This window comes from Phyllobates terribilis, unplaced genomic scaffold, assembly GCF_046119375.1.
Source record: "Phyllobates terribilis strain yellow unplaced genomic scaffold, ASM4611937v1 Scaffold_327__1_contigs__length_2127877, whole genome shotgun sequence".
Taxonomy (NCBI): domain Eukaryota; kingdom Metazoa; phylum Chordata; class Amphibia; order Anura; family Dendrobatidae; genus Phyllobates; species Phyllobates terribilis.
The window spans coordinates 554399-581026 of NW_027363087.1; the positions used below are offsets into that span (position 1 = coordinate 554399).

Below are 26628 nucleotides of genomic sequence, written 5' to 3' on the forward strand. Positions count from 1 at the left end.
AGCCTCACAGTTCTTGACAGAGAATGAAAGAAGATTATGGTCAGAGAGTGGTAGGGGAGAGTTAGTAAAGTCATGTACTGCGCAAAGCCGGGAGAAGATCAGGTCCAATGTGTTCCCGTCTTCATGTGTATGAGAATTAGCAAGCTGTGAAAGGATGAAGGAGGAGGTTAGAGATAAAAGATGAGCGGCAGATTAGGAAAGAAAATCGCCAATTGGGATATTAAAATCTTCCATGATTAGAGTGGGGATGTCACAGGATAGAAAATTTGGAAGCCAGGCAGCAAAGTGATCCAGGAACTGATGGGAGGGACCTGGAGGGCGATAGACAACTGCCACTCACAGGGAGAAGGGCCGGTAGAGTCTGACTGTGTGGGCCTCGAAAGAAGGGAAGATAAGGGAGGGTACTGGGGGGGTAACCTGAAAAGTACATTTTGTTGAAAGAAGCAGATCAACACCTCCACCTGATCTGTTGTCAGGTCTTGGGGTATGAGAGAAGTGTAGGCCACCATAGGAGAGAGCTGCAGCGGCGGTGGTGTCTGACTGCTGGATCCAGGTTTCGGTGAGAGCCAGAAGGTTGAGGGAATTAGAGAGGAAAAAGTCATGGATGTAAGAGAGTTTATTACATGCTGAGTTATGAATTATATGAGTTAGGAATTATTCCTACCGTTAATTACATTTCCAGGAGTCCATCATGACAGCACAACAGGAGGCAGTCCTACTTATCCTCTAGGGACAGAAAACACATGAGAGGTTAAAAGCCCACCCAACCTTCACCTCACCCTCAGTGTTTGTACCAATCACCACACCAGGATAGATGCAACTCTATTTTATTAAACTTACACCAGTGTTACACTCACATTAATATTAAGAGCAGGGGAGGGAATATAATGGTGCTGTCATGATGGACGGCCCGTCATCTAGCCTTGGGGGTGGAGCCTTTACTTGCGTTCCATCGCTGGAGCACACATTCCATATTCAGTGGTCTGCGCACCTCTATGTACATTACTTCCTCTTCCGGCGGTGTGCGCCCTGGTTGTGCGTTCCAGCGGTGGAACGCACTCTCTATGCTTTATGGACCGCACACCCGGATCATGTAATTTCCGGATGGCATGTTCTGGGCATGCGCTCCATGCTGGAAAGCATACTATTTAAAGATATAGGGGTTTAATTATACTCCACTGTCCACCAATGAAATTGATCAATACAAAATGAGTACAGAGCATCCACCTATGAGTGGGCTCTTTCTTGAAGGGATTTGTTATATTCCACCAGTGGCCAGGGGGATATATATAATACCACCCTTTTTTTCACTTACCTTCTACTTCTTGAGAAAGCCATCCGGCGAAACGGCGCTGGAGGTTGTGGGGCCTAATCATATGGTATTTATTCCGGTCTATGTATTTATTTTGGCATATTAAGTATTTAGTTTAGCGCTTCTATTAATATATCCACTGTGATTAATTTATTTGTACTTTTTAGTTGTTGCTACACGTATTTATTGCACATATGCACTTTTAACATATAGTCAGGATTTGCCTTCTATTATTTATTAATTCCTATATGCTATGCCCCACATTTAACTATTCTGGGTATATTGGGTATCCCTGAGTCCTTTCCTTGTATCTTAATTTTTTGTTGTTTTTATTCATGTTTATGAATAAAAATTATTAAATACATATTTTAAATGATTTTTATGGTTATTCATTATTTATTGAGTAGGTTTTAAACTTACACCAATGTTACACTCACATTAGTATTAAGAGCAGGGGAGGGAATATAACGGTGCTGTCATGATGGACTTGAAGCGCCCCCTGGGCCTGTGTTGTGGATGCACGGTGCGGGAGTACCCGGAGCCGGATCGCTGGGGGTTGTAGTCTTCCGTGGCAGTGACCCGGTCCGTGCCCAGGGCGGTCAAACCAGTGGCAGTCTTAATGTTGTAACAAGTGTCCGACTACGCCACCCGTGGATTGCGGTCAGTGGGGACCGCCGCTGCGCTGCAGACCGCTGAGGCTGATGTTGTATGCGCAGCCAAGAATGGTATAACTCCCCACGGGAGAAGTATTGCCTCAGGGCAGCTAGTGTGGATGATGGGAGTGATGGTGTGAGCGTCCCAGTACTAATGGTGCTGGTGCGGCGATGAAACACAGAGACGTGTGGTGCAGTTCAGGGTCTTTACTGATGGTATAAAGCAGACCCTCCCGGGAGTACTGGTTAGCAGTAGAGGCCTGGTCAGTCTGTGAGCAAGCAGGATCTCCCCTGGCCAGGCGGAGTTGTAGGCCTCCCCATCTATCTGCACTCTTTCCTGGCTACCTTGCTGTAAGCGGTTACTAGTAGCCCACGTCCCTGAGTATACCATGTGGTGCTCACCCGTACGGCTGGTGACTTGGGGCCTTCTGTTAGCCTCCGCTCCTGGATGGCGGCGCTGGTCCCTTTCTTGTGACTGAGCCTCCGGGCTTCTATGGCCAGAGGACCTGGAATCCCCTGCCGGCTGGTTTCTGCTGCTGGGTGTATATCAGTCCCCACAGCTTCGGACTCCGGTGTCCGGTTGTAGTGTCCTCAGCCAGGGCGAGCTCTGCTCAGCTCCAGCCCCTGGTCTTCAGCTACTGTTCCTACAGAGCTCCTGCTGTATCTTTCCCTCTCCAAGCTCTGACTCTCCTAATCCTGCCCCACCCAGACTCAGTTTATAAGGGCAGATTCCTCCCCTCCCAGGTCTGGGCGGGCAGTGTTGCATGCTTAGGGCTCCTGACCAGAGAAACCTCCCACTTGCTCTCAGATATAATATTTCTATTACTGTGGCAACCAGACCCCTGGGGTGCCACAGACTCCTGGAAATGTAATTAACGGTAGGAATAATTCCTATTTTACCAGGCCGTCCATCATGACAGCACGACAGGAGACTACTGATTGAAGGACTTTATGTCCATAAACTAGCTGTTGGCTGGACAGTACATTTAACTTATAGTGTTTACTAAATGTAGATATATTGGACCAAATTGCTGCTTGACAGATCTGGTCCACCGATGCTCCTGCCTTCCCCGCCCAGGATACGGAAATTGCCCTAGTTGAATGGACTCTAATGCTAATTGGTGGTTCTTTTCCCTCTGACTCGTATGTGAGGGCGGTAGTTCTAGTTATCCATCTCGCCAAAGTTGGTTTGGGGGCCTTTTTCCTTGGTTTCTTCCTGAGTACTGTAGGAACAAATTTGAGTCCTGCCTCCAGGGAGCTGTTACTTCCACATAGCTGACCACCGACCTTTTTACATCCAGGGTATGGAATAATTTGTCTTTGTCATTTTTTGGAAACTGGCAAAAAGATGGTAAAATTATTTCCTGATTTAGGTTCGTATTGGATACCACTCTGGGAAGAAAGGAGGGATCTAGTCTGAAAATTAATCTGTCCTCTAAAACTTTCAGATAAGGGTCTAATACTGAAAGCGCCTGAATCTCACCCACTTGCTTTGCCGTGACTGCCACCAAGAAAGCGGACTTAATGGAGAGTAGATCGATACCCACCTGTTCGGGGGGGCTCAAAAGGAGGTTTGCATAGGGCTCCTAGCACTTGAATTAGATCCCATGATGGGACATGGTTACTAATTGTAGGCAGGCTTTAGGGGAGTAACAGCTCTAGTATATCTTGATATCCACGGGTGGTCTACCAGGGAGTAGTCCAGGAAGGCACTTAGGGCAGAGATCTGTACCTTTAATGTGCTTAGTCTCAATCCTTTGTCAAATCCTTGCTTGAGGAATTCCAGGATTTTAGGGAGATGCGGACAAGAAATGTCCAGAACTGACTGTCCTGTGAAAGTACAAATTGTTGACGTTATCAGTTTCCTATTAGCCTGCAGAGTTGTTATTACCCGATCTGAGAGGCTTTTGGAACTTAGGATGCATGCAGTCAATTCAAGGAAGTGAACGTCCTGATGCAATAGGGTTCCCTGAGACAGTAGATCCTCTCTGTCCAGAAGTCTGAATAGATAATCCAGAGACATGTGGTGTAAGATCGGGAGCCAGTTCTTCTTGGGCCAGTAGGGAGTTATCAGAATTAAAGTCGCCCGTTCTTCTCGGACTTTTGTCAATACTCTTGAGATAAGCGGAATCGGAGGGAAGGCGTACAGAAGGCCTATTACCCAGGGCTGAGATAGAATGTCCACTCCCTCCGGATTGTCCTTTGGGTTCATAGAAAAAAATTGCTGAAGTTTACTGTTCTTCCTGGTTGCGAATAATTCTATGCAGGGTATGCCCCATCTCTGGACTATTTGCTGGAAGATCTCTGGGTTCAGTTCCCACTTGGAGGACCATATTCTCTCTCTGCTGAGAAAATCTGCTATTCTGTTTTTGGATCCCTGAGATGGACCGCTGACACTGAAAGAACATTTTTCTCTGCCCACCGGAAGATGTGTTCCGCTAATAACAACTTTCCTTTTGCCGGCTTAGGAAGGAGACGGTATACTGTTGCCTGAGAAGATCTTTATGTGACATCCCTTAACCAAATCCTGGCATTGCTGGATTGTTTCCCAGACTGCATGTAACTCTCTGAAATTGGATGATCTTCTTTGCACCACGGGAGACCATGTGCCCTGAAGATAACGGCCCTCTACATCAGCGCCCCAGCCCTTCTGAATGGCATCTGTAGTGATCCGATTGGAGGGTAAAAGGATCCAATCTACGCCCTTTTTTAGGTTCGACAGGGATGTCCACCAAGAAAGGGAAGATCTTAGTTCTGCCGACAGTCTCATCCCTTTGTCCAGGCCAGACGTCGACAGGATTGCCTTTTGCAAGGGCCTTGAGAGAGCCTGGGCCCATCTTACACTTGGGATACAGGACGTCATTAGCAGGGCCGGCTCCAGGTTTTTCTGGGCCCCGGGCGAAAGAGTCTCAGTGGGCCCCACATACCACGATTCATGATGCACAGATAACGCAGAGAAATATAGGTATAGTACAATGCAAAGATTTCACTTCTTACATTACATGACCGATATCTATTGTAAATTCCACAATAGCTCAGAAACCAGCAAATCGCTCCACACAGTATACTGGCCCCCATAAAATGCTTCATACAGAATACTGGCCCCCATATAACACTCCATACGGAATACTGGCCCCCATATAACGCTACATACAGAATACTGGCCCCCATATAACGCTCCATACAGAATACTGGCCCCCATAAAATGCTCTGTACAGGATACTAGCCCCCAAATAATGCCCTGTACAGGATACTGGTCCCCTTATAACGCTCCATACAGGATACTGGCCCCCATATAATGCTCCATGCAGGCTGTTCCCCCCACATAATGCCCTATGCAGACTGTTCCCCCCTTATAATGCCCTATGCAGGATGTCCCTCCCCCCATATAATTCCCCATGCAGGATGTCTCTTCCCCCCCATATAATGCCCCATGCAGGATGTCACTCCCCCCCATATAATGCCCCATGCAGGATATCACTTCTCCCCCCCATATAATGCTCTATGCAGGATGTCCCTTTCCCTCCATATAATGGCCCATGCAGGATATCACTTGTCCCCCCCATATAATGCCCCATGCAGGATGTCACTCCCCCCATATAATGCCCCATATGCAGGATGTCACTTCCCCCCCATATAGTGCCCCATGCAGGATGTCACCCCCCATATTATGCCCCATGCAGGATATCACCTGCCCCCCATATAATGCCCCATGCAGGATGTCACTCCCCCCCATATAATGCCCCATGCAGGATATCACTTCTCCCTCCCATATAATGCCCTATGCAGGATGTCCCTTTCCCCCCATATAATGCCCCAGGCAGGATGTCACTCCCCCCCATATTATGCCCCATGCAGGATATCACCTGCCCCCCATATAATGCCCCATGCAGGATGTCTCTTCCCCCCATATAATGCCCCATGCAGGATGTCACTCCCCCCCATATAATGCCCCATGCAGGATATCACTTCTCCCTCCCATATAATGCCCTATGCAGGATGTCCCTTTCCCCCCATATAATGCCCCAGGCAGGATGTCACTCCCCCCATATAATGCCCCATGCAGGATGTCACCCCCCATATTATGCCCCATGCAGGATATCACCTCCCCCCCCATATAATGCCCCATGCAGGATGTCTCTTCCCCCCCATATAATGCCCTATGCAGGATGTCACTCCCCCCCATATAATGCCCCATGCAGGATATCACTTCTCCCTCCCATATAATGCCCTATGCAGGATGTCCCTTTCCCCCCATATAATGGCCCATGCAGGATATCACTTGTCCCCACCATATAATGCCCCATGCAGGATGTCACTGCCCCCCATATAATGCCCCATGCAGGATGTCACTCCCTCCCATATAATGCCCCATGCAGGATGTCACACCCCATATAATGCCCCATGCAGGATATCACCTCCCCCTGCCATATAATGCCCCATGTAGGATGTCCCTTTACCCCACCATATAATGCCCCATGCAGGATGTCCCTTTCCCCCACCATATAATGCCCCATGCAGGATGTCACCCCCCCTCTTTATAATGCTCCATGCAGGTTACCACCCCCCTCTCTTTAAAAGCCCCATGCAGGATGTCACCCCCTTCTTTATAATGCCCCATGCAAGATGTCACCCCCCATATAATGCCCCATGCAGGATGTCACCCCCCAATATAATGCCCCATGCCTCCATACATTAAAAAAAAAAATCAAATACTCACCTCACTCCTCCTCACCTGCTGCCGCTGCTCAGGTCTGGACTCCATCGTCGCCGGCGTCATCCTGCTCTATGCTGCCTGTGACGGCTCAGGGGAGGGCATGGTGGAAAGACGTCACCGCACCCTCTGACCCGAGACGTCACAAGGAGCGCACAGCAGGAAGACAGTGGACCTGCGGAAGCACGGGGAGAGGTAAGCATCCGGCTGCCGGGGCCCTGAGCAAGAAGGGGAGAATGGCGGGCGCTGGCACCGCTCTCCTCCGGCCATAGCCCGACTGGGTGCCCGACCACGAGTGGGCCCCCCCCGCCTGCTCAGGGCCCCGACACGCCAGGTGCTGACGCCGGCTCTAGTCATTAGGCCTAGGATTCTCATGGAATACCTGACTGAGGTGGAATTCCTTTCCTGGAAATTCCGTATTTTTAGACTGATCTCCTCCTCTTTTGTTAGAGGCAGGGAGGAATTTTGAAGATGAGAATTTAAGAGCAATACTAGGAACACTTTTTGGTGTATGGCTGGAGGTCCAATTTTTCCCAATTGATGCACCACTCTAGGGATTTTAAGGTCTCGATCACCTGTTTTGGCTGTTGGACTAGAAGAGACCTTGATTCGGCCACTAGAAGCTGATCATCCGGGTAAGGAATTATGATCGTACCTTGTTTCCTTAGAAAGGCTGCTACCTCTGTCATTACTTTTGTAAAAATTGGAGGAGCGGATGATAGGCAAATGGTAGAGAGGTGAACTGGAAATGGTACACTGTTTTCCTGTTAGAGAGTGAACTTTAGAAATTGTTGATGATTTGGATGGACAGGAACATGGTAATATGCATCTTTTAGGTCCAGGGGGCACATTACAGAGTTCTTCTCTATTAATGGGATGCTGGATCCTATTGTCTCCATTTTGAATCTCATGTATTCCACCCATTGATTTAGGGGTTTGAGGTTTATGACTGTACGGCGTTTGCCTGAGGGCTTTATTACCGAAAAGAGGGAAGAATAGTGTCCCAGGCCTAGTTCTGAGGGATGCACTGGTTTGACTGCACCTAGTGTCTCCAGGTTTATTATGTCTTGCCAGAGGCTTTCTGAGGCCGGAACGGAATATTGTCGGGTAAGCTGAAAATGGTGCGGGGGAGGATGGGAAAAGTCTATTTTGTTCCCTTCCTTTATTGTCCATAAAATCCATTGGTTGTTGTGAAGACCCGGGGTCTTCCATGGGCGTAACGCTACTCAGACAACACAGGGTGAGAGTAAAACAGCGTGGCAATACTTTATTGAACCACAAAGCAGACAATAAACACACAGAAGAGTCGCAGCAAACACCCAAGATGGTACAACATTACACAGTCTCACCCTTCCTTCTCCTCCCGCCTGGGATAGAACTGCTGCGACTTTGGAGACTTCCAGGGCCGACTAACTCAACCAGTTGCCTAGACGATTTTTGAACAATGGTTAGAGGCTCCTGAGATACTAATGAGATTAGTGGAATGCTGGACACTTTATAAGATAAATTAGTGTACATAAACTGACGAGCAAGCAGAACATTAATAAAACACAGCCAGCAATCTCTAATCAAACACAATAAGGTATTTCTCTTGGATTAACAAATCGAATCATCTGGCTAATTAAGATTTTAAGTTGTATTGTCACAGTTGTCCGTTATGGACTGCCAACTTTCTAGAAAAATAACGGAGCAGCACCCCAATCTTTATGGCAGCAGGGTCTGCCTGATGGACCAGAGGAAAATTGGGCTGCTCTACCCTTTCCCCCCTTTTGGTAAGACCATCTAACCAACTTACCCTTACCCGTATACTCTCGCCTAGGGGAACGATGGGATTTACAAAAGATTGTGCATGCGTTTTTCCTGCAGAATACATGCGGAATACATGCGGATTCACATGCGTTTCCGCATGCAGATTGACAAGCGCTTTCCAGGCGATTAGCATCACTTAGAAAGTGCTTGACAACTAGGTCACACTATATAAATCCAGCATGGATTTATATAGTGTGACCGTAAAACAATGCTTAAAATAAAGCTATGCTCACCCCCGATTCCCCGGCGTGTGCTGCAGCGCTCGTTACTGTCTGGTTCCCGGCTGCCGGCATATCGCGAGACACAGAGGTGAAGGGCCTGCGGTCACATGACTGTGACGTCACCGAAGGTCCTTCAGCGCTGCTGGCATGCCGAGAGAAGCCGTTGGACAGGTGAATATAAACTTTATTTTTTATTTTATTCTTTTTTTCACAGGTACAATGGTACCCAGGTCTGGATGAGAGTCTTCTCTCCTCCAGAACTGGGTACCATAGAGATGCATAGAATCCGCTTGTACAAATGTACAGACGCGCATTCTATGCGTCTCAATGCAAGTCAATGGCGGCGCTTCCGCAAAATTAATGAACATGCTGCGGATTTATGAGCCCTGCAGAAACGCTGCGGAAGAATCCGCAGCATGTGCATTGACATTGCGGAATGCCATTGGGGACCATGGGGTGCGGATTACCATGCGTTTTTGATGCGTTTCCGCTGCGGAAATTCCGCAGCATAAACGCATGAAAAACGCATCGTGTGCACGCAGCCTTAGTTTTTTTTTAAATGGTTGCTGTGGAGGATTCCCAGCACCTTTTTAGCAGACTCTTGGCTTTCCTGTTCATTGCATCTTTAATGCAGGAGTCTTCAAAGGGAATGGACGTTTACTTTGCAACCTTTGCAATGGGAATGTCTACTTTGGGAATTTCCTCCCATAATTTAATTTCCTCCGGATCGAATGGAAGACGGGCTTTAAAATCTCTCGGAATAATCAGCCTTTTTTCTGTGTCTGCCCAATTTTCCAAAATGGCCCTGATGTACTCATTAACAGGAAACACCCTATTTCTCCATGTCCTCAAACATTTCATCCTGTATGGAATGGGTTATATGAGCGTCCTCTAATTTCATAGTATGCCTCACTGATTTAAGCAAATCATCAGTATGCTCAGCCGGGAACAGATACATTTTATCATTTCTTCTGATGGTAAAAAGGTTCCTCCGCCCCCCTCTCTAGATCCTGGTCTGAGACCGAATCTGGATATTCTTCTTCCCCAGATGACTCCTCCGTCTCCCACCTAGGTCTCTTGTGGCGGGAGAGGGGCTGCACTGCCTGGGGCAATTGAGGCGTCTGGGGCTGGAGACTGTATTCTGGACCTCCTCTCTAATTATAGGACGCATGTCAGTTAGGAACGTTTGCTTTCTCTTCCTTGAGAATCTTGGCAATGCATTCTTTACACAGCTGATTTTTGTAGCAATCTTGGCGCTTAGAGCCACATAAGCATTTTCGGGGTTTCTTCCGTGAGGAAGATCCGGACCTCTGGGTTCCTCTATCTTGTTTTTTTTAGAAGGAGACACGGGAACTTTATTTAAAATTTGTTCTGTGTGTTTCAGTAGATTGAGGCACAATAAACAGGGCCTATACTCACACTACCCGGGGACTCTGCTGGTTTCTGAACGTGCAGGATTGGAATCCATCGTATCAGAATGTGCACACTTGTAAGAATACCCTTTTATAGAGTATTACCTGGTCAAGGTGGTTGTGGCACATTCCAACTCGTTATCCCCCACAATACCTTGCAGGGATGTATGCCCTGCTGTCCAGAATCAAGCGACATTTGTGTAAATCCAGAGTGCGTTCCAGTCTGGAACCCACGACTCATGAAAGTGCGTCCCGGAAGCGCGTTACGCCCCCGGAGCGCATGCCGGAATCGAGAAGTTCGTCTGGTGGATATCGCATGACCTCCTTACCGGAACGCACGCGCAGGCCGGAAGACTGCCGGCAGGCATGGCATGCGCTCCACCCCTGGAATACAATCAGGCAAGACCTAGAAGTCTGCTGGCGTACAGCCGAGAGCCCTCTATGAGAGGGAAAGGCGCAGTTGGGAGCCCCCCTGCTTCCACTAACTTGGCTGAGAGACCCCCGCCCAGTGGGGTATCAGCATGGAGCATCTTGACAGGGGGAAGGGGAGAAATGGATCCCCCCCCAAACTCCCTAGCTCACAGGTACCCTTTTCAATGGTCTTCTACCGTCCTGTCCTGCTAGGGACTGGAAAAACACTGAGGGTGAGGTGAAGGGGGGCTTTTAACCTCTCATGTGTTTCCTGTCCCTAGAGGACCTGGTAAAATTATATTCTCGGGCTTTGGGGCAGCCTTTGGGGAGGGGCTTTATCTGGTGCTCTGCTTATGTATTCCACTGTATGCCTTCTGACAGGTCATTATGCCCTCAGTAACCTGCCTCCTATTTTTAATACTGCATGTGTAATTCTGTGGTTGAAATGTATAAATTGACATGAAGCAAGATGGCCCTGCTGCCCGCGCATGTGCAGTAGCATATCTCGCTTGCCGATAGATGCTACTGCGCAAGTGCAGCACCATAATGCTGCAACTTTTTTTCCTCCAACAAAATGGCGCCGGCAAGCGATAGATGCTACTGCACACACATGGGAGCCGTTTTGCTGGAGGAAATTTTTTTTTGCTTGTATCAATATGGCTCCGCCGGCCGCGCTTGCGCAGTAGCATCTATCGGCAAACAAGAAATGCTACTGCGTATACAGCGGGGCCATTTTGCTGCATGTAAATTTCTATATTTCAACCACAGCATTACACACAGGACTTAAAAACTGACTTACTAAATCCTTTTAAGCAACGATGAGCGCCACTGAGCGTTACTCGAGTTTGCCTAGGGTGCTCGGGTATGCACAGAGTATCGCGGGTGCTCGAGTTACATGTTTGAGTCCTCGCAGCTGCATGTTTCGCGGCTGTTGGACAATCACCAAACATGCGGCCGTGGGGACACAAACGTGTCAATCGAGCACCCACGATACTCGGAGCATACCCGAGCACCCTGGCCAAACTTGATTAATGAGCTCTTGTGCTCATCACTACTTTTAACGATTCACTAAGTCAGTTTTTAATCACGTGATGTCGAAGAACTAATGGAAAAGAGAATAATTAGCTGGGTAAAATGAGCAATTATAAGTACACAGTGCTATACAATATGATTCCAATATATTAAGAGGATAAAAGTTGATGGGAGCACTTCTTCAAAGGGGTTATCCGCTACTAGGACAACCCCTTCTTAAACTAAATGTATGGCCCAGATAAACAAACAAACCTCGCGGTCCCAGGGCTATGATGCGGTGTAATGACACGTGACGCCCAATCAGCGCTGGTATCTCTGTCCCCGCCTTCGTACAAACTGAACATGAAGCGGAAGTCCGGCTGCAGCTGATCCTGGACTTCCTCTTCATGTTCATTTCGACAGGAGGTGGGGACAGTGACACCAGGCATCACGTGTCATTCCACCACATCACAGCACTGGGACAGAGTACAGATACCACTGGAACAGAGCCAGCATGGGAGGCGAGTAAAGGTTTATTTTATCGGGGCTGAACATTAAGAAGGGGTTGTCCTAGTAGTGGACAACCCCATTAAGCTGAACTTGCGGCGGCGATCGTGCAGGCATAGCTCAAGTCAAGAACCCCTTCCAGACCATGACGTAAACTTACAGCCATTATATAGTACGTAGCAGCATTTGATGTGTCTGACCAAGTAGGAAGATGGTCAGCACATATTACAATTCCTGGCCAAGGAAGGAAGAATAAGCGATTATACAGATGACATAACTATGGTTTGCAGCTGCTGCTTTCTGCGAGGTAAAACATTGCCCCTATGTTTTATCATAGAAGTGAGTGTTTTTGCCCAAATCACTAGTCTCCAGAGTTATTTATTATTATAGCGCCATTTATTCCATGGCGCTTTACATGTGAAAAAGCAGTATAATACAAGAACAATTACAATAAACTTGAACACAATGTGACAGCGACTGGTACAGGAGAAGCGAGGACCCTGCCCGCAAGGGCTCACAATCTACAAGGGATGGGTGAGTATACAGTAGGTGAGGGTAGAGCTGGTCGTGCAGCGGTATGGTGGAGCGAGGACCCTGCCCGCGAGGGCTCACAATCTACAAGGGATGGGTGAGGATACAGTAGGTGAGGGTAGAGCTGGTCGTGCAGCGGTATGGTGGAGCGAGGACCCTGCCCGCAAGGGCTCACAATCTACAAGGGATGGGCGAGTATACAGTAGGTGACGGTAGAGCTGGTCGTGCAGCGGTGGTTACTGCAGGTTGTAGGCTTGTCGGAAGAGGTGGGTCTTCAGGTTCCTTTTGAAGGTTTCCACGGTAGGCGAGAGTCTGATACGTTGGGGTAGAGAGTTCCAGAGTAGGGGGGGGATGCACAGGAGAAATCTTGTATACGGTTGTGGGAGGAGGAGATCAGAGGGGAGTAGAGAAGGACATCTTGTGAGGATCGGAGGTTGCGTGCGGGTATGTATCGGGAGACTAGGTCAGAGATATATGGAGGAGACAGGTTGTGAATGGCTTTGTATGTCATGGTTATGGTTTTGAACTGGAGTCTCTGAGCAATGGGGAGCCAGTGGAGAGATTGACAGAGAGGAAAGGCCGGGGAATAGCGCGGTGGGGGGGAGACGACAGGTGGATTAGTCGGGCAGCAGAGCTTAGGATAGATTGGAGGGGTGCGAGAGTGTTAGAGGGGAGGTCACAGAGTAAGAGGTTGCAGTAGTCAAGGCGGGAGATGAGGAGGGCGTGCACTAGTTTTTTTGCAGATGCATGGTTTATCAATGTGCGGATCCGGGAGATATTTTGGAGTTGGAATCGGCAGGAAGTGGAAAGGGCTTGGATATGTGGTTTGAAGGAGAGTTGAGTCCAGGGTTACCCCAAGGCAGTGAGCTTGAGGGACTGGGGAGAGTGGGCAGCCATAGACGTTGATAGATAGGTCAGTTGGGGGGGTTGAATGAGATGGCGGAAAGATGATGAATTCCATTTTGTCCATGTTAAGTTTTAGAAATCTGGCAGAGAAGAAGGATGAGATAGCAGACAGACATTGTGGGATTTTGGTTAGTAAGGAGGTGATATCGGGTCCAGAGAGGTAGATCTGTGTGTCATCAGCATAGAGGTGATAATGAAAGCCATGAGATTCTATGAGCTGTCCCAGGCCTAAGGTGTAGATGGAGAAGAGCAGCGGTCCTAGAACTGAACCTTGGGGGACACCGACAGATAGGGGGCGAGATAAGGAGGTGGTGTGTGAGTGGGAGACACTGAATGTCCTGTCTGTTAGGTATGAGGAGATCCAGGATAGGGCCAAGTCTGTGATGCCGAGAGATGAGAGAGTGTAGTAATATGGAATGGTCCACTGTGTCAAAGGCAGATGACAGGTCTAGGAGGAGGAGGACAGAGTAGTGTCGCTTAGCTTTGGCGGTTAGTAGGTCATTGGTGACTTTAGTCAGTGCAGTTTCAGTAGAATGGTGCGGTCGGAAACCAGATTGTAGGCGGTCGAACAGGGAGCAGGAGGAGAGGTGGGAGGACAGCTCAGAGTGGACATGTTGTTCCAGTAGTTTTGAGGCATAGGGGAGAAGTGATATGGGGCGATAGCTAGACACAGAGGATGGGTCAAGGGAGGGTTTTTTGAGGATGGGTGAGATTGAGGCATGTTTGAAGCATGAGGGGAAGACACCAGTTGTTAGTGACAGGTTGAAGAGGTGGGCTAGGGTTGGGATGAAGATAGTGGTAAGGTTTGGGATGAGGTGGGATGGGATTGGGTCAAGTTCACAGGTGGTGAGGTGTGATTTGGAGAGTAAAGAGGAAAGTTTATCTTCAGAAATGGTGGAGAAGGTGGTTTTGGAGGAAGAGGGTTGAGTAGGTGTGGGGAGGGGCTGTCGGGGCTTTAGGCAAGAGCTTTGTCTGATGGTGTCAATCTTCTACTTAAAGAATGAGGCAAAGTCTTTGGCTGAAATAAGAGGAGAGGGAGGAGGCACTGGGGGAGGAGAGAGTTGAAGGTGTTCAATAGTTGTTTAGGGTTGTGAGACAGGGAAGATATGAGAAGTATGTTTGTTTTGCTGCAGTGAATGTGGCCTTGAAGGTAGTGAGGGACTGTTTGAATGCGATGAAGTGCTCATTGGACTGGGACCTTTTCCATCTACGTTCAGCAACCCTGGAGGCCCGTCGCAGTTCTTCAGTTAGGCTGGTGTGCCACGGTTGTCTGTTGATTGTGCGAGCCTTGGTATGTGTGAGGGGGGGCGACCGAATCGAGAGCTGCAGCGGTTGTGGTGTTGTATAAAGTGGCAGCAACATCTGCATCATGTAAGGAACTAATGTCTGTAAGAGGGAGGAGGGATTCAGAGAGTGAGTGTAGGTCAAGGTGTTTGAGATGTCTGCGAGGGTATGCAACTTTGTGGAGTGGGGATTGTTGCCCTGGAGAGGAGAGAGAAGAGAATGTGAGTAGGTTGTGGTCAGAAAGAGGGAGAGGTGAGCTAGAGAGGTTAGATAGGGAACAGAGGCGGGTGAAGATGAGGTCCAGTGTGTGGCCGTCTTTGTGCGTGGGTGTGGAGTTCATCATAAATCAAGTAAGCTGACATTAGGTGTCACTGACTTGATTTCCAATATGAGCAGAGTGCTAGAGACGCAGCAAAAGAACTGATTCCTGTAATAAAACAGGTAAGGAAATGTTTTGCCTCACAAAAAGAATCCGCTGCAATCCCATGCTGTCCTGTCCGTATACTTTTTTGTATCCTTCCCTAGCAAGGTGCTGTGGTATGATCAGACACAGCCATTTAATAGTATGTAGCAGGTGCACATTTATAAGATTATCTCAGCACAGGAACATTTTAACAAATCAAATTGTGGAACTTATTATTATACCAATAGACATTGATTAAAATACACTTTGTTTATGGGACAATCTTGTAAGTATTTTTGTAAGTATTTTTGAAGAGTTATTGAAGTGTTTTGAAAACTTTTTCTTTGTTGCAGCTATTTGATTCACAGTGTCTAGTAGTTTGGATCGGATGTCATCAGAAGCCACTTCAAAAGTAGTGTCATGCACTTTTATTCCACCAAACATTTTTTAAAACCTGAAGCGGAAAAAAACTGCATATAGAAACAGTAAACAGGTTCTACAATAGAAATGAATAGGAAGAGTCTCAAGCATTTAAGTGATATTGCAGGTTTTTTTTAATGGGCCAACTTTCAAAAACCGTGTGAATGTTCCTTTAAAATGTAGCAGACTTTCTGTGCACAAAATAACACATCAGAAAAAATGCAACATTTACATTAAGTGGATTTATGGCCTTTGCCTTAAAAAGGTCAAGGATGCAGTAAATTTCAGAGAGTCATTATGGAAAACAATGATTAAGTTAAGAAAATGAAACTGAGTTTTATAATAAAAGTAAAATATTGTTAATTCTCTCATTTATTTAACATATTAAGAAGCTATAGATACATTTTTTACAAAACGATACAAAATAGAAAAAATGTCTGGGAAGAAAATTCTAATGAAATATTAAACTTCAAGCTTTTAAGACCATTTACAATAATTTATATAAATTATTCTTCCCAGTGAGCCGATTTTAATATTTTACACAGTTTATTTTATTTTACACAGCACATTAAAATCAACAACGTTCATCAATCATCTGATGTTCCTGCGATTGACTGGTTTTGATATAATTTTCCTTCTCCTGGTTTTCCTGGACTGCTTTCGATCAGAAGCTTTAGATTTTAAAGATGAAGGCTTTGTACTTTCTGAATCACCAGTTGCCTTTTCTGGGGGTGACAGCAGCTGAATCTTTATAGGAGGGTGATCTTCTGCCCTATAATATTCCAGAAGTAACAAGTTGAAGTGCACAGGAGTAGTAAGTACATTACATGCCTATAGTGAACAACGATGTGTTAACATTTTCTATGTATACAGGTATGGCTCTGCATCACGGATTGCCATAGCAGACACATAGTAGACGCAGGACGAATAACTCTGCATGCAGCACTATCAAAAGTGAGGAACACCACAACAGTGCCCATTAGAAATCAACAAGGCCAGTGGGGGGTGCTATTGAGGTCAAATAAATAATCTGACACTGGGTAGTGGTTGCAGTTACTTATGGAAACTGCACCACAGATGTGAAAAAAGTCACATCTGAATATCCTTTACTGTGCCCCTTCTAAAACTTATTAGCCAAAACTTACTATGTTCAATGTGTCTAAAATGCAAATATATACAGAATCATATCAAACGAGCCCTTTGACGTTTCTGGTAAAGACAGCAGAGTAGGTCCATATAGCTCATACATTTGGAGAAAGTAGTGTGGAGGACAGAGAGCAAACCATTTCATTAAGTTCATTAAAGGGGATATCTGGGACATTAAAAATAGGAATGAAGTTGCTGAATCAGGCTACTACCTGCCTGTTGTACGCGGCGCCGGTCATTGACCGCTCCTGCTGGAGAGTCTGCTTCCCCCTGTCAGCAGAGCAGCAGTTTCTCCTCCTGTTGACAGGACGGGACCACTGGTGTCATGCTGATTGACGGCCGGCTTCCCCCAAATAGGCAGCAGAGCGCCAGCTGTCAATCAGCATGACACCAGTGGTCCCGTCCAGTCAACAGGAGGAGAAACTGCTGCTCTGCTGCGGTGACCTCAGTAGAAGCCTGTGACTGCTTTGGGCACAACAGAAAGGTACATCGCAACTACCTGCCTGTCCGTGGTTAGGCACTTTTTTTTTTTCGAATCCCGTATCCCCTTTGTCATATTGGTGAGCACCATCTCTCAATACTGCGTCAAACTACCAAATTTACATCCAGATGTTAGTTCACTTAGTACATAAGTGTTCCCTAAACTGTAAAATGTTAGTGTATGCAGAAATCCCACCTTTGTTATTAAACTATTCACATTAGCATATACCACTTAGAATAAATATAGAATAAATGAGAAAAAAAGGGGGAGAAAAGGGTCTGGGAGTAAAGAAAGTGAATAAAATGAAAGTTATTTTGTTAATTAAATAAAATATTAAAATACGGTATTTTTCGGACTATAAGGGTATGTGCCCATGATGCAGACTTTAAGCAGAAATTTCCTGAGCGTTTTTTCCTCTCCCTGGCAGAAAAAGGCATACAGATTTTACATGCGGTTTTTCTGCCAGGGAGAAGCGTTTAAGCGTTTTTACATGCACTTTTCCAAGCGATTTTAAGCATCACTTGATATCTATAATATAACACTACAAGTGTCCCTCTGTCTGAAGCCTCGATAGACTGTGCAAGCGCGACACGCCTGTGCAGTCTGGCTCCAGACAGAAGAACGCATCCAGCCGTTACAGGTAAGAGGAGGGTATGGCACCGGAGATCACGGTATGCGTAGACACTGAGCACATACCACGATCTTCAGCGCCATATTTACCTGACCGGGAGGAGCGCTGCTGCGGCGCCTCTCTTGACCCAGAGATCGGGGCAGGAGTGAGGCATCGGAATCGGCACATGCGCATAGAGCTATCCGGCGGCATTTTACTGAAGACACATTTACAGTGTGTCTACAGCAAAATGGCGCCGGACAGCGCGGTATGGGCACGCGCCGCACTCCTCCACCGGCCTCCGGCAGAACAGGACACAGCAGCGCTGGAGCACAAGGAAGAAAGGCGAGTATAAGTGTTTATTTTTTTGTATGCGTACAGCGTGAAACTGATGAGGGGTAACACGAATACAAAGATTGGGGGGGGGGGGGTGAGGGGTACCATGCATACAAAGATTGGGGGGGGGTGAGGGGTAGAACGCATACAAAGATTGGGGGGCTGAGGGGTACCATGCATACAAAGATTGGGGGGGGGGCTGAGGGGTACCATGCATACAAAGATTGGGGGGGGGGGTGAGGGGACCATGCATACCAGGATTGGGGGGTGGGTGAGGGGACCATGCATACCAGGATTGGGGGGCGAGGGGACCATGCATACCAGGATTGGGGGGCGAGGGGACCATGCATACCAGGATTGGGGGGCGAGGGGACCATGCATACCAGGATTGGGGGGCGAGGGGACCATGCATACCAGGATTGGGGGGCGAGGGGACCATGCATACCAGGATTGGGGGGCGAGGGGACCATGCATACCAGGATTGGGGGGCGAGGGGACCATGCATACCAGGATTGGGGGGCGAGGGGACCATGCATACCAGGATTGGGGGGCGAGGGGACCATGCATACCAGGATTGGGGGGGTGAGGGGTGCCATGCATAACGGGACTGGGGGGCGAGGGGTGCCATGCATACCAGGACTGGGGGGCGAGGGGACCATGCATACCAGGATTGGGGGGCGAGGGGACCATGCATACCAGGATTGGGGGGCGAGGGGACCATGCATACCAGGATTGGGGGCGAGGGGACCATGCATACCAGGATTGGGGGGGTGAGGGGTACCATACATATATACCAGGATTGGGGGATGAGGGGTGCCATGCATACCAGGATTGGGGGATGAGGGGTGCCATGCATACCAGGACTGGGGGATGAGGGGTGCCATGCATACCAGGACTGGGGGATGAGGGGTGCCATGCATACCAGGACTGGGGGATGAGGGGTGCCATGCATACCAGGACTGGGGGATGAGGGGTGTCATGCATACCAGGACTGGGGGATGAGGGGTGTCATGCATACCAGTACTGGGGGATGAGGGGTGCCATGCATACCAGGACTGGGGGATGAGGGGTGCCATGCATACCAGGACTGGGGGATGAGGGGTGCCATGCATACCAGGACTGGGGGATGAGGGGTGCCATGCATACCAGGACTGGGGGATGAGGGGTGCCATGCATACCAGGACTGGGGGATGAGGGGTGCCATGCATACCAGGACTGGGGGATGAGGGGTGCCATGCATACCAGGACTGGGGGATGAGGGGTGCCATGCATACCAGGACTGGGGGATGAGGGGTGCCATGCATACCAGGACTGGGGGATGAGGGGTGCCATGCATACCAGGACTGGGGGATGAGGGGTGCCATGCATACCAGGACTGGGGGATGAGGGGTGCCATGCATACCAGGACTGGGGGATGAGGGGTGCCATGCATACCAGGACTGGGGGATGAGGGGTGCCATGCATACCAGGACTGGGGGATGAGGGGTGCCATGCATACAAAGATTGGGGGGGGGGGGTGAGGGGTACCATACATACATACCAGGATAGGAGTGAGGGGTGCCATGCATACCAGGATTGGGGGGGTGAGGGGTGCCATGCATACCAGGATTGGGGGTGAGGAGTGCCATGCATACCAGGATAGGATGGTGGGGACAGGAGGGGGCAGGACATACCAGCATGGGAGACCATATACCAATAAAAATGCTCGCCACCAGGGCGTAGAACGGGTTCAATAGCTAGTGTGTATTGATCCTTTAAAGGATAGCAATATGATTGAGACAGTTATTGAAGTGCCACCCAATAGAGAACAATGTTGCACTTTATTTCCTACAAATTGAAATGTTCAGGAACTTTGATACAGTGTATTATATGGAGAAATCTGTATAAGAAGCATGAGTGAATATATTACAGTATTAATGATATACTATATCCAGACTTTGAACAACAAAATAAGTTTAAGTAGTATAGAGGAAGTCCCCGACTTCCAAACATCCAACTTACGTATGACCCCTAATTACGTATGCCTGTTAAACAAAAACACACATGATTAAAGCTGACCTCTCCGGCTATTGTCTGATCCTCCTCTTTTTGCCATTGCGCGTTGCTTCTAAGGCCTTTTCATTATGGATTAGGACTTCATGACACATCCAGACCGCAGGTCACTGCATGTCATAAGGTCTTGTATGGAATTACTGGTCTATGGTGAAGAGACCGGAGAAACAGCACGCAGCGATGCAGAAAAGTGAATCGGATGGTGGGTGTCGAAGTGGTCAGGTATGACTGAGACTGCAGACTTGTGAATCCTCCCAGGGCACGCACTGTGTGCTGCGAAGATTCGCCGTTCTCTGCTCCGGGAACAGCGGTCAGGTATGTAATATGCATGCTTCCAGGCTGAACCAGTCTAGTGGGCGCGACCTCGCTCAATACAACTGTATTGAGCGAGGTCGCGCCCACTAGATGGGTTTTGCCATGGAGAATGCATGTAGAGTACCTTACCGCCGTTTCCGGGGCAGGAAACGACGAATCCTCACAACACACAGTGCGTGCCCTGGGAGGATTCACAAGTCTGCAGTCGCACAGAGTGACTGCACACTTTTCATTTTAAACCAGACAATCCCTTTAATGGAATTAATAAATAGGTGTTCATAAAAAACTGTCAAAATTGAAACATTTATTTTCTGCAAACCTATTCCTTGTATTTTTTCCCTCTTCCCCTTTATTCTATAATCCGTAAATTTTCAGCAATCAGGTCAGACCACCTAGATATTTTGCTCCTATTAAATAGACGTCAATCAGTAATGCCAGATTCTACTGGTAAAGCAGATCCCTAGGTGATATCCTAATAGTCCTTTTTTCTTAGCAGTGGTTTAGTTGCTTTAAGTCCATAATCTGTTTAATAATTTTATTATAACTTTCTATAGACTTCTCTATATAACTTGGTGAAGGGTGATGTTTGAAATGCCAGACATGAACACTGACGGCGCCCAACAGTATAAGGTAATGGACATTGCTCCTAAAGCCACTGACTATAAAAAAAGATGAGGAGTGGAAAAGTAGACTAACACGCAAGACTGCTGTCAATCACCAATGTGCCTTATTGAAGCCATCCCATGGAGGTGGCACAAATATATTTTAGCATCTGCTGTTAAGCATACTTACCCTGTCAGAATAAAGGGCCAGATTCATTAAAACTGGAATTTTGTACACCAGTCTTAATGATGGGTGTGCAGAATTAAAATGTGCAAACCCCTTATGAATTCGGTACACCTCATCACGGACATGCATCTTGCCAAATATGCTACTCCAGCCAGCAATCATGCCAATACGTTCTCATGGATTACTGCGCATTTTATACTGTTTATATACTCAAAGCAGTAATCAATCATTGAAGAAAAGCGTAGGGCTTTATCTCCAGTGCCAATGTTTGAATGTGCTAGTCTGTTCTTACATAGGAAGTGATCAGGGAGTTCATAACTGGATCACTCTCAATGCTACATATTTACTAGCCAACCAATAATGATCCACTGATGAGAGTGCGATATGGGAATAGATGGTCTCACAACTGAGACTGGTTGATTAGATAACGTATAGAATCAAATAATATAGGACCCACTAACTATTAATGGGAACAAACTTTTAAAAAAGGGAGTTAATGTTAGTCGCTCATGGGAGAAGACTTTCATAATTGAGACTAATATTTAATACAGCATTCACAGACTACATTTGGTACAACATTTCTAGATATTTGTGATTCAGAATCACCTTATTTCTTAATAGAACTAATAATAGTTAGATTTTAATAATATGACTCCAATTGGATTAGATCGCGAATCCAGACAAACTGAAGTAACATTTCTGCTGTAAGGTATGAGCAATTTGTAATAAATTTGTCAAGCAGGTGTTGCAATATTCTGTCTCGCCCCAGTTCCAAGTAATTTGGTGTAGCGGCCAAAACTGCTGTGAAAACTGCAACATCTAAGGTATTTTAAGGCTGAATTCTGGTGGTTACACATTGATGAATCAGGCCCAAAAGTGTGTATATATGTAACAGGTTAGATGATTTTACCGAAATTAAGAAGGAAGGAAAACACTACAACAAATACTTACTGGTCGTCTTCCTTTACTCGGCATTTTGAAGGTCTGCCTCTTGGTCGCTTTAGTTCTGGTGTGTCAGGAACATGAGCTATTTCATGCGACTCCTTAACAGTTACATCCTAAAAATTAGGGAAACGCATAATTAGGGCTTAAGATTTTCTGCAATGTAAAAGGAAAGGAAAGCCCAGCAACATAAAACAATGATATCCGACCTTTTCTTCCAGCATTACACTGGTAGAGAGTTTTGTCCTTGTTGTCCTCCTTGTACTTCGAGATGGTGGAGAAAACAGGTACTCTGAAGCTATTGGTGCTGGCGTCTTAGTGGGAGAAATAAGGAGAGCTGTTTGCTGAGCTGCAGAGGGAACAAACAAGTTCATTACGTGAGAAATAGCTGTTCAGTTATTGTTACAAGTATGTCCATGTTTTTTAAAGTACTGGAAAGCTAAAAATGTGCCCATGGAGCACAAAGATTGAAATTTATGAAAACAGCAACACAGCGGCTTTTTTTCTAGTTTATTTGTTGGACCTGAAGACACAAGATTGGAACAAACTGGTTTCTTCCACATCAGGTTTCACAAATTAATGTAGCCAGAAGTGTAGGTTCACCCATTATTGATAACATAAGAAAAGTTTGGTTTGTAAATGCCACTTAATTATCCCGATTATTGATCCAGAGTTACATTCTACATAAATGAGCGGCACTCATATAGCTAGAGTTCTGCTCACATGCAGCAGATATGTAGTAGGTGTCGGAGGCATCAAATCTGCTCCATAAAGCTTCCTGGGGCGGCTTCTCCAGTGTGAACATGGAGTTTTACACACAATTTAGATGAGGCTATGTTCACACATTGCGTTTTTTGCTGCGTGGTTTTTTTTTCTGCAGCAAAACCTGATCTCTTGCCAGGAGGTTTGTTCAGGATTTTCTTGCTTTTTTGCTTGTTTTTTGGTGCGCTTTTTTCACTGTCCTTTTGTCTCTTATGCATGTACATAAAATTCAGTGAAAAAATGACAGCACAGAACTAGCTGAGCCGTTAGTGCGGCTCTGGGTGATGATGCAGAGTAACTGGGAATCAGCACACAAATGTAACATTTATCATTCTAACTGTAAGATAATGTTTAAACAAAACTATGCTAAACCTAAAACTTGGTGCCTTAGATGAACCAGTAAAGTCTCATTCAGACATCTGTTTAACATGGTCTCCATAATCACAAATAGATCATGCAGCCATAAGTGTATGTGCACACGTTCAGTATTTGGGTGCAGATATTTCTGCATCTCTTGGCAGAAAAAAAGCACGGTTTTTGCATGCGCTTTTTTTTACAGCAAGGAATGCCTTTTGGAGCTAAAGATATTTGAAAAAAGATACGTGGGACATGGCTTTAACCCTTCTCTGGTTTTGCGCACCTTATTCCATGAGCCATAACTTTTATTTTTTTTCAACATGTCCATGTGAGGGCTTGTGTTTTGCAAGACGAGTTGCACTTTTGAACGACACCATTGGTTTTACCATATTGTGTACTGAAAAACAGGAAAAAAATTCCAAGTGCGGCGAAATTGCAAAAAAGTGCAATTCCGCCTTTTTTTTTTACCATGTTCACTCAAAGCTAAAACTCACTTGCCATTATGATTCTACAGGTCAATACGAGTTCGTAGATACCAAATATGTATATGTTCTCTTATTTGAGTGGAAAAAAAAATCCAAACTTTGTTATAAAAAAAAAAAAAAAGGCGCCATTTTCCGAGACCAGTCGAGACTATTTTTCGTGGACTGGGTGAGGGCTTATTTTTTGTGCATCGAGCTGATGTTTTTATTGATACCACTTTGGTGTAGATACGATCTTTTGATAACCTGTTATTGCATTTTATTGCAATGTTGCGGCGACTAAAAAAAAATTTCATTCTGGCATTTGGATTTTTGTTCTCGTTACGCCATTTACCGATCTGATGAACACTTTTTTTATATTGATAGATCGGGCGCTTCTGAAAGCGGGATACCAAATATGTGTATATTTGATTTTTTTATGGTTTTATTTTGAATAGGGCAAAAGTGGGGGTGGGAGTGATTTAAACTTTTAAAAACATTTTTTTTCTACTTTTTACTTGCTTCAATAGTCTCCATCTTCCGATCACCTGTGTTACACATAGCAGGGCATTAGTCCCGCTATGTGTAACAAAACTGCTCATCGGCTATGAACGCCGGCCACCGAGTGGCGCTCATAGCAGATTGGCTATGACAACCACAGAGGTCTCCTGTAGACTCCGGGTTGTCATGACAACCCATCGGAGACCCCCGATCATGTGACACGCTTCCGGCATGATCATGTTAAATGCTTTTGTCAGAATTTGACAGCGGCATTTATCATGTTAACAGCTGAGGGTAGATCGCGATTCCACCTGCGGCTGTTAGGGGCATGTCCAGATCAGCTGTCATTTGCCCGGAAAGGTGCAGGCTCAGCACCGGAGCCCGCACCAAAAGGGGAGACACGACATGCGCTGTACATGTACGGCGCATGTCGTGAAGGGGATAAGAATGTGTCGGTTTTATTTCAAATAAAGTGTTTTATTCTTGGCGTGTATGTTTATTTCACGGTTTACTTACAAATTTAGTAATAAGGGTGTCTAGCTGACACCTCTTCATTACTAAACCTTGGGCTTTATGTCAGCGACACCTAATCCCATTACCCTGATGCATCAGGAAGAATCTGGGCTAAGTGCCAGAATTGGAACATTAAATATGAAGTGTCATTTCTGGGGCAGCGGAAGGCTGGTATTTTTTAGCTTAGAAAGAGCTATTAGGCCAATATGTCCCCTGGCTATTAACAGCTCACAGCTGTTTGGTTAAGCCTTTATAGGGTACGTCCCCACGATCAGGAACCAGCAGCGCGCTTGGACTATGCCCAAAATGCTGCATTCTAATGCTGCACTTGTTTTGTCAGTACATGTGGATCCACTGTATGTAATGACATTTCAATCGGTCAAAATCTGCAAATTGACATGCTGCGGGTGAGTTTACACAGCGTCAAAAACAAGCAGTGGGCATGGGATTTCTTATGAAATAAAATGAATTAAGTAAAATAAATGGTGTGGGCTCCCGCGTCATTTTCATATCCAGCAGAGGGAAACCTGGGGGCTTATATTACTAGGCAGGGAAGGGGCAATTAGCCAAAAATGTTCCCTGCCTATTAACAGCCCACAGCTGTTACCTTAGCGTTTACTGGCTAGATACAAGAAGGACCCCTGAAAAAAATTGACGTAGGGTCCCCATATAAAATCTGACCAGCAAAGGCTAAACAGACAGCTGTGAGCAGATATTAATAGCCAAGGAAGGGGCCATGGATACTGGCTCCCTCCGAGGCTAATAGTATCAGCCCTAGAAATTGCGCATCCGTAAGATGCGCCAAATCTGGTGCTTAGTCTCCGCTCTTCCCACTTGCCCTGTGGCGGTGGCAAGTGGGGTAATAATGTTGGGGTTTATGTCAGCCTTGCATTAGCAGCTGGCATGAAGCCCAGGTTAGTAAAACCGGGCGTCTATAAGACACCCCCATTACTAACCACATAGTATGGTTTTGAAAAACACACGGACTGAAAAAAATCCTTTATTTGAAATAAAAGTCCACATGGTTTTAATCATTTATTTAAAAATAAACAGTTATATTTACCTAACGCCTAATCCCCTGAAGCCATTGTCATCTGTAAAAGAAACAGAAAATAAAAATACTCACCTAACGTCCAATCCGTTGAAGCCAGTCACCTGAAAAAAATAAAATAAAACCACAACCATCCCTCATCTGTTCGAGGTGATGACATTATCCACAGTGTCCCATGAAGATTTGGGTCAGTTCTAGAGCAGTCACAGCAGGCTACACATGGACACAGGAGTATAAAATCGCTCCTGTGACAGTGCACAGCACTGAGCTGCAGGGAGAGAAGTCACCGGAGTTCAATCAGCTGATAAGCTCTGGTGACCTCACGGCATCACCGCTGCATGAGAATTTTCTGACACAGCAACGGTGCAGTGAGTGAGGTCACCGGAGCTCATCAGCTGATTTGTACTCTGGTGACCTCTCTCCCGGCAGATCAGCGCTATACACTGCCGGGAGCGATCACACTCCTGGATGATCTGATTGCCGTGGGACACTCGGGATTATGGCAGATATGTGAGTATATAATGGTTTATTATTGTTTACAGGTGACATGGGCAAAGGGAATTAGGCAAAACCACACAAAGTTGACATGCAGCAGTTTTAAACGCATTGCAAATCCTGACTAGTGTTTTTTGCCCAATTCTGAGCGGAAAAAATGTTGCTAAAACGAACAGTGTGCACACAGCCTAAGGGTGTGCACGCGTTGAGTATTTGGTGCAGA

At 46.5% G+C, this 26628-nt stretch overlaps 1 pseudogene; it reads right to left on the reverse strand.

The window, feature by feature from the left end:
• Nucleotides 1–12412: 12412 nt before the first annotated feature.
• Nucleotides 12413–26628, reverse strand: part of LOC141221659 (protein ELYS-like) — a 116321-nt pseudogene continuing 102105 nt past the window's right edge.